At 42.8% G+C, this 12790-nt stretch overlaps 1 protein-coding gene across 3 annotated transcripts in view; it reads right to left on the bottom strand.

Moving 5' to 3' along the window:
- Nucleotides 1–9332, bottom strand: part of NACC2 (NACC family member 2) — a 121713-nt gene extending 112381 nt beyond the window's left edge. For all 3 annotated transcript variants that reach the window (XM_069944292.1, XM_069944301.1, XM_069944298.1), the window contains exon 1: nucleotides 9224–9332. The gene's annotated coding sequence lies outside the window, so the exon portion shown is untranslated. The remainder of the gene's footprint in view (nucleotides 1–9223) is intronic.
- Between the last annotated feature and the right edge of the window lie 3458 nt (nucleotides 9333–12790).

The raw sequence follows: 12790 nt of genomic DNA, 5'->3' as shown, positions 1-12790 counted from the left end.
AAGCAGACCTCCACACAGTCACTAGAGGTCTACTTCTATTAGACAAGCACAGCAATATACGACCAGGAAAGCGGGGTTCTGTGATAATGTGGATTTAGAGGTGTACATTGCTTGCTCTATACACTAATGGTCCAAAGTTATAGAACTCTTTTTTTAGGTTATATTTGACATTAACAAAGTTTAATGTCTCAATGGATTTTGCACTTAAAACAAGAAATAAGTTAGGATAAATCAGAGGGTGGACCAAAACTTCTAAGGGTTAAAAGTATCTGTAAGTACTGGAAGACAAGATTTTTTTAAATAAAAGTAAATCACAAATCTCTGGCCCTTTCTGGCACCAGATGATTTGAAAGAAAAAATATTTAGCTTTAGTACCCCTTTAAAATCAGACATTCAGATTAAATTTTCATACTACTTTTATGTTTCTAACTAACTTTTTGAACCTTTGAACTTTTCATTTTTTAAAACTTTTGACAGGAAGTGAAAATTTCCTCGATAACCTTTTCAAAAGAACATATGCCATTCGCCAATGACACCAAAACTGAGACCAATGGCCCATTATTCTGGCCTAAGATGCGATGCCAATGCCAACAGCGAACAAGTCCCGCCAGGAGGCTCAGCCTCAGGACTGAACTGTGTAAAGCCAGCATAAGCCTATTGTCATTCTTATCTGTCTCATCAGTAACAATGGTTTATATTTATAGAAAATTCACAGCGTACGGCTGCATGGCCACAATACATACAGCTCCACTCTGCATCTAATCCTGAAACTCAGACTATAACATTCTCAGTGGGTTTCGGTATAAACTGAGCCCCTGCCGGTGTGCTCGGCAGGATAATGATTACAGATCCTGGAATATGATGCTGAAAGGCAGAACATTGTTCAGTCCTTATTTCTGGATTGTTTCTCTAATGTATTTTCCCGTTCACAAAATTCTCTCCACATAATGACTGTATTTGGCCGGAGCGGAGGACGGAGCTCTAAAGGACAACCGGTCACCAAACTAATAATGTCCTAGTTAGGAGAGGGGTGGGTTATGTTTTACGGCTGCAAAGAAATTGTTTTGTTTCATCCTGCAGGGCGGCCATTCCTTTTCTTGTTGTTGTTGTCAAAGAAATTCACTGGAGACCGCCATATTACCTCCTTGGCAGTGTTACAGCTAAATAACCTAGCTTCCCACCTCGCAGTAGCCCAACGCTATGCCCAAGCTTTAACGCCAGCATGCTTGAGTCCGATCGTTCAGCATTCGAATACCTGTGGCAAAGGAAGTTGGATGCAGCCCTAAGGATTCCTGGTGGATTCAGCATCTGGCCTATGGCTGTATCCATGTTTTCCAGGCCTCCCTCGGACTGCAGCCACCAGTATTGAAATGAACATCTCTATGCTCTTAGGTCTTTTTTTGGCACCAAATGCTGAATTAAAAAAAAAAAAAAATTCATGTTTTTTTCCCAATTTTTATTTTTTTTTACAAAAATTCTAACCCAGTCTGACCAAACTATTCCTGTTCAGCACTCTTGGCATCTAACCATCTCTTGCTCACTTTTTTTTCTAGATTGCTTTATAACGGTGTCTTGCTATCTGTTGTCGGGGTAAAGGCTGCCTAGTACCAAAATGGAAGTTGAGTTGTCTTATAGGTAAAAAGTCTTACCCTTGGGGCCTTTTGGAAGTATATATGTTAGGAGATTACTTTTCATCTCCTGCCTAGTTGGGGTTTCTTTCTTTGGGCATCTAAGTATTTTAACTTCCAGATCAATGCCCTACATGACAGCATTTTTATTAACTTTAGAGGATGTGGATCCTCACTGGCCCCTAAAATGTGCTGAATGTTCATCATTTTAGGATCTATATCAGTTCTATATCAGGGATGGGGAACCCGTGGCCGTCCAGTTGTTGTGTAATTATATTACCCATTATGCCTGGACAGCTAAAGCCTGATGGGAATTATAGTTTGCAACAGCTGGAGGGGCGAAGATTCCCCTCCATGTTCTATCTCATCTTTTCCAGGTCTACCAAGCCCTGAGGTAGTGGCAGTAACTCTGACCTAAGATTAATGTACTCTCCAATAACAACCTCTTGTTGCAGTCTCTAAGGTTCTCATGTGCTGCACCTACAATCTGGAATGCTGACTCCTAAAAGCCCCTGAAAATATAGATTCTTAAAAGGAGAAGTCCGGTAAAATCAGGCAGCCGGCAGGGGAGGGGGGGGGGGGGAACTGATTACAAGTAGGAACTTACCTCTCCCTGTGCCGATGGTGAGTGGCGGGACCGGCCTCAGGATCCCCATTAGAGGGCATTTCCCCCCAAGCTGTGATAAAGTCACAACTCAAGGAAATAGGCCTGTCCAGGATAATGGACTGGCCGCTCAGCCAATCAGTGACTGGAGCAGCGTCCCACCCAAGTCACTGACTGGCTGAACGGCCAGTCAATCAGAATGGTCGTGATGTGTCAGCACCAGCGGGCATGCGGAGAGGTAAGTTAGTACTTGTTATCAATTTCCCCCCTGACCCTTGCCCTGCTGACTATTATAAATCACTGGACTTCTCCTTTAAGGATATATATCATGTCCTAAGTTTTAATACAACAAGTAGCACAGCCCAGTAACTTCCTACACTCGCGTCGTAACGCGTTTCATGTCTGGGTAAGCACACACCTAACTGGTTTATACAGAAATACAGTCACCATACCTAAATACATTACCGTAATACGTCAAAAAAAAAAAAGTACTCTGCATGAGATGCAGATGAGACGGTAAAGCAACCTAGATGGTGGAGAATTTAGGACACTTGATATTTGTCTGTATGCATTATTCCATCCCTGGAGCAGAGGATGCGGAACTTTCGGCCCTCCAGCTGTTGCAAAACGGCTAGAGGATCGAAGGTTCCCCATACCTGATTTAGGTATTACACATTTTGTTTCATATGTTTTTTTCCTGTATACTATAATATGTATGACCCCTCCCAAAATAATGCAAAATGTTGGCACGGCCTTGAATTAAAAAAACAAAAAAAAAAAAAAAAAAAAAACGTATGCACTGGAGAAAATTGGCTCACGAAGCATTAAAGTTGCCATCCGAGAGAAGTTTCTCCCTAACAAACTTAAGAAAGACTTTGGTTTGGTTTACTGACGCTAACTTTCACTGCCGTTTAATATTTTAGCTTTCAAAAAGATAAAACAATGTGATAGATCATCAATTACTCAATACACAAGATACCCGCTTGGCAAGCAGACGGGCACATCGCTGCCCACAACACAACATAAATGCCTTTTAAAAGGAAGGAACACACCAGCAGTATGCAGATTAATGAGTCAGCATGTAATGGAGTCTCCATTTAAAGTAATCCGAAGGAGAGCATTTTACACAGAGAACATAAAGTACTTGTCTGAAGACTTTCTTTTTTCAGGATAAGCAGGTTTGAATAATGCATATTAAAGAACAGCAAATGTGATTTAAAGGTGACATGTTGTACTCTGAGTTATCCTGCAATTGGGGCTGGGCCAGGTACCAAATGTCCAATCATTTATGGTAAACTGGGGCATAAAATATACAAAATATTGCTGGTTTTTATTGAGCGGTGGAGGAGGAGAGAAGCCGGTGCCAAAAAGCATCAGTGTGTTTATCTAGAAGTAACAACTGTGTTTACTGAAATACACCATAGACAATGCACTAAAACTTCTCCCCCTCCCTTGTTTTATTTCTATTTAGTCTCATATTAAGATTAAAACTATGAAATATATAAAGAAATCTTTTGTATGTGCCCCAAGAGTTCAGCCATGCCCCCACTGTATTATATTATACGATAAACCACCACTCAGTCCCACTGCTGTAATACCACACACAACCTGAGGACAGGGGTGGAGCTGTTTTTGCAAGAATGTAGCTTTTTTTTCCAACCAATTTAACATAGTAAAACTGGAGGGCTACATCTATTGTACGCCACACTCATTGGCCCATTGTAACCCAAATAGATGCACATTTTCAGGAAACTAAAATTACTTTTTTTTTTGTACGCCGGAAGAATTCCCTCTATTTGCTGCGGGATTTGTGTGTGTGGACCCAATCTTAAAGTAAAATATCCACCATTTAACTTTTTGCATAGACATGGGGTTAAATGATAAAATTCTTATTAAAACTTGTATTTATACACCTAATTTCAATGTATAATACATACAAATCTGATATATAGACTGCAGAGGTGGCATCCATATCTATATTGAGAACAGGGGTCATAAAACCTCTGTCCTACCTGATGAGACAGATACCGCCCCCACATCCAGGCAGTGATTGAAAACACAGCATAGAGCATGCATAGCCATACCTGCATCCTTCCTCCTGGCCTACCGGAGGCCAATTCTAGAAAGTTCCCACCAATGGGACGTCAAGTCACCTCTCAGTTTCTTAATTAATGGGAGATGAGGCCTGTTTTCTCCTATAAAACACTCTTTTAGTTCCTGGGGGGGAAGTAGACCAGTAGTGGATTAGTGTTGGAGGAGTCTACCCTGTTTGTTACTGTGTGAGCCACAGCAGCATGTGTTGCTAAATCCCTAAGAGGGGCAGCTGTCGCCCAAGGGACGTAACCTGTCTACATCTGAGTTGACCACGTTCTATAAAGTATTCTTCAGGAACTCCTTCAGCTGTCTAGACTATCCCCAGTGATGGCAAAGAGCAATTAAAGCCGACGTACCCGACTGAACTTTCGCTCGATCTCCTCCCAGCTACGCCCAGTTGTTCAAGCCTGGGGCCGCGTTCCTAGATCTGGCACTTTGTAATCTTTTCCGCCATGATGCAGCATTCTTTACACTGTGAGTATGGGTTTCTTCTATCAAGACTTAAGTATTATGGTCACCCTGACAGAGTTCTTGACTGCCTAGGCAGGTCCCTCTGGTAGCCCCCTATCTATTTTACAAAGTCTTCTAATAAAAAAACCTTGTAAAGAGACTGTCCTTAAAGGGGAACTATCAGTAGGTTAGACAAATCAAGGCCCCAAGGATGAAGGTATGTCGCCTTTTCAGTCCTTGGTCTGGTAAGACCGTTACAAGCACTGCCCCGCCCCCACAGTGGTCCGCTCTATTGATTATTATTAGAAGAGCCGGATGGGGACAAATCGGCTACAGGGGCGGGGCAGTGCTCCTAACTGTGCCCCAGTGCCCCAAGTGGTCTTACCGGACCACGGAGTAAACGACTAACCTGCTGATAGTTCCCTCTTTAATAAAGCCTAATCCATCCAAAGCTATACCCAAAGTATCTCAAAGGGAATTGGAAATCACTCTCAAATGCAACCCGCTTCCTTTAAACTTGTACAAAGTATTAAGCTGTACTGTCACTTTAAGAAATGTTCCAGTTAAGTGTGCAAGAGGTTAAGTTTATCCTGGACTCTGTGGTTCATCTGCACCACATCACCACCACACTACAGGGACTACCTACTACCTTTAACTGGCATGTCTGGGACCCAGGGAGGGCTTACACCCCTCAGGCCCCATGACAAGTGCCGCAGCCAGCCCCAGCTAACACCACCTAGCTACCCTGGGTTACCACAAGAGATGAGTGAACCTCGAGCATGCATGCGTCCATCCGAACCCGATCGTTCGGCATTTGATTAGCGGGGGCTGCTGAAGTTGGATAAAGCCCTAAGGCTATGTGGGAAAACATGGATATAGTCGCTGGCTGTATCCAAGTTTTCCAGACAACCTTAGAGCTTTATTCAACTTCAGCAGCCCCCGCTAATCAAATGCCGAATGATCGGGTTCGGATGGACTCAAGCATGCTCGAGCTTCGCTCTTCTCTATTTACCGCATATCCTCTGTATATGCCCTAAATACTTGAGCAAAGAATGCCTCTAACACAAAAGTAAAGTGCAATAATCTTCTAAGCTCCCCCTAGTGGAGGCTACAGGTATCCACAATACAAAAAAAATAAATAAATAAACTGCTTTCTTCAAAAAACAGCCCCACCCTGTTTGTGTTTGTTTGTGGTATTACAACTTGAGTAAAGACCATTTTGTTGAATTGAATGGAATCAAGATTTTTTTTTTTTTAAACAAGGAAACCACAAACCACTCATAGATGACTTAGTTGTGCAACTATGCTCCCATGTGGTCAGACACTCACCTATTTTGCTGTGTGATTCCTTTCTCAAATATGCAGCTAGTGACAATCAACCATTAAGGTGTGTGCCCTATATGCCTCTCCCCCCAGCAGCCGGGGTCACATTTCCTACCAGAACCCATATAGCTAATGAATGAAGGCTATCCATTCAATAGGAAACAGTGATGTGACTCAGGCACAGGTCACAGGACTTGCATTGAGGGATTTTCCAACTAGACAGAATTCTAGCATTGACGGGGTCAAATATTTATGGCGTACAGATATTTAGTAGGAAAACCCCCTTAATGCTATTCCGATAGCTAACTGATCTGGGGGATTTTAGTTGGATCGTGCAGTAAGATGAGTATATGTATATGTATTCACATGTTAGGTTGTCACTTTAGACGGCCGTTAAATTTAATATGTACGGTCAATATACCTCACATCTACTGCATTCTATTGGGTTGTAACATTCACAGTTTTTGTTACCCTAAAGATAAACGTCACTATGGCGGCCATTCATCTCTACTTATCAATGACTATGCACTTATAAAGCAGAGACATGGATTGGGTCCTAAGCTCACATATTATAAGAATCTCCAAGTCAGGTTAGTTTTCAGCCTTGTGATGCTTGTTTAGGTTAAATTCCCAGGGCAAAAGGCTCAATTCCATGCTATGTTTACAAGGTGGGCCATTAAAAAAAGAGTATTGTGCTCAAACATATCATTGGCAACAACATATGAAAAGTTGAGGCTAACAATTCATTCCATATTTGTAATTATTTATTCTGTCTTCTTCCCCCAGTTCTGAGCTGCTGATTTCTGCTAAAGACACAGAAAACTGTGTGTGAGCCGTTCTCTCCGTCTCCCCTCCCCCCCTCCCTTCTGAGACGGCTGATGTAAACAATTCCCTATCTACCACTTTGTAATGCTGGGAGGGATTTTCACAGTTTGTCAGACACTTGACCTCAGATTAACTCTCCCAACATCACAAAGTTGCAACAAAGTTGCAGATAAAGCCAGAAGGGAGGAGGAGGAGACGAAGAGAAAAGCTCACACACAGTTTTTTGCACCTGTGTGGCTGTGGTAAAAAAAAAAAAAAAAAAAAAAAAAAACTCCCAGCATGCTCATGTGTGGCTATGTTAGAACTACAACTCCCAGCATGATCCTGTGATGCTGTGGTAGAACTACAACTCCCAGCATCCTCCTGTGTGGCTGCGGTAGAACTGCAACTCCCAGCATGCTCCTGTGTGGCTGTGGTAGAACAACAACTCCCAGCATGATAATGTGTGGCTGTGGTAAAACTGCAACTCTCAGCATGCTCCTATGTGGCTGTGGTAGAACAACAACTCCCAGCATGCTCCTGTGTGGCTTTCATAGAACATCAACTCCCAGCATGCTCCTGTGAGGCTGTGGTAGAACTGCAACTCCCAGCATGTTCCTGTGTGGCTGTGGTAGAACCGCTCTGAGGGACAGTAAACTGGCCCCCTGTGTAAAAGGCTTGGGGACCCCTGCTATACACTATGTGGAGGCTATACACTCTATTTGAGGGCTATACTCTATGGGGGAGATTTATTAAAGGGTCTAAATATACACCTGGTGTAAACAGCCCACAGCAACCAATCACAGCTCATCTTTCAGCTCTGGGAGAATAAAGAAGAGCTGTGATTGGTTGCTGTGGGCAGTTTACACCCTTTCATAAATCTCCCCCTATGTGGGGGTTATACACTGTGGGGCTACACTATGTGGATGGGTGGAGTGAAGACTACACTATGTGGGGTCTATACTATCTGGGCACTATATTGTGTGGGCACTATACACTATGTGGGGGCTATACTATGTGGGCACTATACTCTATGTGGGGGCTATACCATGTGGGGATTATACACAATGTGGGGACTTTGTAGGGTAGCACAGAGGTTGGCCTAACTACTATATGGGGCACAGAGTTGCATAATTAATACTACAATACAATTCTAGTGGCTGGAGAAGATGGATGCAGCCTATGCAATGCCATTTGCCCTCTCTGCCTACGGCACCAAAACTCCGTAGGCACGTAGCTACGACTGGTATGCTCCACAAGCTACAGCTGGTTTGCTTTTCCGACCTCGCACAGTGTAATAAAACATCTTTTTCCCCCAATGTAAACCTACTGCTGCAACCACGGCTGGTATGCTCCGTGAGCTGCACATTAGATCTATACTGTGCTGCTGGGAACCATATCAGCACAATCATGCTGACTGGTTTCCTTTACTTCCCAGTTCAGACTGCTAAGTACAGCCCTATAATGTCCTCCATGATGCTGCTGCCTCTTAGGGTATGAATAGATCTATAGAAGAACAGGATCTATTTCTGTATATGTGCAATGTAAGGGAGACATCATAGATATTTTTCTAGCATGGTATGCTCCAGAGCTTGGCTTACTATATATTCTTCCATTGAAACATCGCTTCTAAGGCACAGGTTTCAAACCTGCAGCCCTTCAGCTGTTCCAAAACTACAATACCCATCATGCCTGGACAGCCAAAGCTTTAGCTTTGGCTGTCCAAGCATGATGGGTATTGTAGTTTTGCTACAGCTGGAGGACGGCGGGTTTGACACCCCTTTGGGAACATCTCCTTAATACGGCTCTGAATACCATAAAGTTTCGGAGTATTCAGATACCCATATGTAAATCATCAAACCAAATAGTCCGGCTTTATGCAAATTCATTCACCACTTTGTGCCCTTAGAATATTACTATATATAATACTATCCCTCTAATTTCTTAATTTCCAGTAGAACTATTCATAGCGGCCACTTCCACACCAAGCACTTCCCCGGGACACAAGTGGTTAATCTGACTGTAAGTAGCAGCTCACTGTATGTGTCAAGTGATCGGCTTCGCACAATGAGAGCTGGCACCTGATGCAACCAGACATTACAGTGCGGACATCACTGTTATACGGGGGCACATTTTCAGAGAATTTAAAGGGGGAATCTGTGTTGAACGGTTTGCAAAAAAAAAAAAAGTATCGCGTACGGCTTTAGATTGCAAGCTCTGCGGCACAGCGACGAAACTATTGCAACAACTTCACATGTTCTTTTCAACAAACTTGAAGTCATCTGTGAAAAGTGCTGGATTAAGAAAGACAGGGACGTACCTGCCGGCAGGCCCATTGAGGAGGATTGCTGCCAGGCTGTGGATGGGCAGCGATGGCCGGGCCTCGGCTAGCCACCCAGACAAGCTCTGTCTCACTCCCCGATCTTCAGACTCACAGCTACAAACAGCGGCAGCAGGAAGTGATTCCAACTCACATGGACTTTCTCTGACCTCACCCTCCATGGCAACAGGGAATTTAAAGGGACAGCTTTCCACGTCCTGTAATGGGACAAAACAGATTGGGGTCAACTTTATACTGTTTATATACATGAGTATCACTGCATAATACAGTATAGCAACAAAAACAAAATCACAGAGTGCTGCACCGCTCCTCATAGTTGTTAAAATAACTCAGACGAACTACAGTGGTGCCTTGGATTACGAGCATAATTCGTTCCGGGACCGCGCTTGTAATCCAAATCCACTCTTACACCAAAGCAAATGTTCCCATAAGAAATCATTGAAACGCAGACAATTGGTTCCACACCTCAAAAATAATGATTTTTAAAATCTGAATAACATGTAAACAGATGAAACAATCAATGAGAAACAGCTGAATATGTGATATTATAAGTGACTGTACAGTATAGCAATCAGCATGTGGAGTACAATGTATAGTAAGTGCATAAACCTGAAGAAACAGCAGCAGTTTGTAGATACAGGATGGAGCTGCAGATCCCCATAATGCAGTAGCGTAGTACAACAGGCTAGGATAGAGGAGCAGGGCTGCTGTCCGAGGTCTGTGTGGTCACATGACAACAATGGGGAAGGGGTGTGTGTTCAGTATGGACCAATTGGGACTGACAGAAACTGCAGGGAGCATGAAGGAATGAGCAGGACATATGGGGGTACATACATGCAGCACTCTTTGTCTGGGGAGAGAGGGGTTACAGCTATGGAGAGATTACCTCCACAGTCCTGTCCCCTGATGCAAGCCCCAGCATGAAATGGACAAACAAGCGGGGGCAGCGCTCATCCAATGTGAATAAATAGATAGATAAATAAACTCACCGAGTGATAGTGGGTGGAAGGATCCCCCATATCACCAACAGCCAAGTAAGCACAAATTAGTTGTCCATCAACTTCCATAGGTTATAGCTTGAGAAAGGTGACATATTGTATCACCGAAACGTGTTGCTGATGCTGCATCCTTTAAATAAATGACTGGCACCCTGATTTTCTACATGCTAAGTTGGAGGGGGGTAATTTCAGCTAACACTGAATACCCCCCACATGGAGTGAGTACACATTCATCCTTCTCTCCTTCCTCCAATATATGTTCTTTTGGTTGTCCTGAGCGCAATTGTTTCTTTTTGTCTTATATACCACCAGCCTGAAGTGTAGTTGCTATCATTGGAAGGTGAGGGAGACTTCCTGGGTCAGAGTACAGTGCTGTAGACCACCCTGTGCAGGCCATGCCCCTTCCCCCTCCCACCCAGTACAGGGAGCTCTTAAACCAAAGCAATGCTCTTAAACCAAGTCACAATTCTGAAAAACTGTGAGCTCTTCTTGCAAAACGCTCTCAATCTAAGTTACTCTTAAACCAAGGTACCACTGTACCTTTGTATGTCACAGTTTTCTGCTGCGTCATTCGCTAGTTTATGATGTTTACAATTTCAAAATATATTTAAAAAACAAAACAAACCAAACAGAAAAAACGATCAAAAAGAAGTTAAAAAAAAAAAAAAAAACAAAGCAAAAAAATGATATAATGGTACATAGGGAGAGAGGACTCTGCCCATGGGGGTTTACAATGTACAAAGCGACAGTTTATCACTTAGCTTTTCAGGAGTCCTGAAAGGCAAATTTGTCATTGTGTACAAAAATAAAGCAGCAGGATATATATATATATATATATGTATAGGGGTATTCTGTCTCTTGTGTACAAATGAATATGCCAGGGGAAAAGAAAAAAAAACACAACATACTTACCTCACCACAGCTCTTGCTCTGGCATATATGGTCCCCGAATCATCTCTTTTCTTTCTGCTTCTGGATTTAGTGCTAGTATTTGGAATTCGGAAAACTACCGCCGTAGTGGTAATTAAAAATAACGCTGGTAGGTTTCCGAATTCATTAAGTTCTATTGTTTTTAATAGAAAAACAACCGCTGTTGTGCACACAGTGCGTTAACTACGGCCGTACGACCATGTCTAGGGGAGTAACTACCACAGTAGCAGCCATAGTGGCTGCTATGGGGCCCGGGGAATCAGGGGACCAGGCAGCGCCAGCCTCCCTGTTCAGAAGTTCTGGTCATCCCAGTCACAGGCTCTGTACAGTAAGCTGGATAACCACCAGCTTACTACATAGAAACAGTGATCATGTCAGGCGGGAAGGTGTAGAGACGTGTATTTGGTAGCTGTATTTTAGTATGAGAAGTATCACGCATGGAAAATTGTCCTATATATGTGGATAAGGGTCCCGATATTCCAGGGAGGGGGCCCAATCAAAAGTTTGCTATGGGGCCCAGTCATTGCTAGTTATGCCCCTGACCATGTCTATTTTCTACAGACACAGTTCAGTAACAACACCCATAGAAAATAGACTGTTCACACACTGTGTGACTGTCCTGCTAGCCGTAGTGTGTATGAAAGTCAATTACTAATCAATTATACAGCCAGCAGACTTCTATGGGTGGAAAATAATGTTCCTATGGCCGATAATGCATAATTGGCTGGAGGAACACATAATACAGTGGCCGTTGTTTGACGCTGGAAAAAATTCAAGAGCCGTTGTATAATGTATATTTCTGAGATTAAAGAAACAAAGCTTTTTTTTTTTCCAGAAACAGCGCCACTCTTGTCCTCAGTTTGTGTGTGGTATTGCACCTCAGTATCTTTAAAATGAAGCTGAGTTGTAATACCACTCAAAACCTGAGGGCAGGTGTAGCACTGTTTTTTGTTCTTTTTGGTTTTCTATTTGGTTGGGTGGTTTTGCTTTCACTTTTGTTTTACAGGGAGTTTTTTGAGTGTTTTCAGCATACTTTCAGTGCATTTTCTATATGGGGCAAAGAGGTGAGCATAATACTACAAGGTAGAAAAGAGATAGCCCTATCTACTTTATAGCGGCACAGAGAGGGCCTAATACTAAATGGGGGAACAAAGGGGACCAAACACTATATAGAGCACAGAGTTAAAGTATATGGAGGGCACAAAGTGAGCAATACACAAGGGGAGTTTGCATATAGGTGATGAAGATGTCACTTGTGATTCTTTTCGAGAAAACCTGTGACTCACTGGTGGTATTGAGCAAACTTGCCAAATGTCATGAAATACATGGATATAGCCATAGGCCAAAGGCTGTATCCTTGTTTTCCTGGCAGCTCTAGGGCTGCATCCAACTTCCAACTTCCAACACCCAGCATCAAATGCTGAGTGTTCACATTAGGTTGAACTCAAACAGTCGTCAAGATCGATCAACACTACTCACTGGATATACAGTAACTGCACTGTAATCACTTTCATGGTCTGCAGAGAAAACATATATATATATATATATATATATATATATATATATATATATATACACACACAGTGGTACCTTGGTTTAAGAGTATCTTGGTTTAAGA

This window comes from Dendropsophus ebraccatus, chromosome 10, assembly GCF_027789765.1.
Source record: "Dendropsophus ebraccatus isolate aDenEbr1 chromosome 10, aDenEbr1.pat, whole genome shotgun sequence".
Lineage (NCBI taxonomy): Eukaryota > Metazoa > Chordata > Amphibia > Anura > Hylidae > Dendropsophus > Dendropsophus ebraccatus.
The sequence above is the reverse complement of the archived record's forward strand: the minus strand, read 5'-3'. Positions and strand labels throughout refer to the sequence as shown.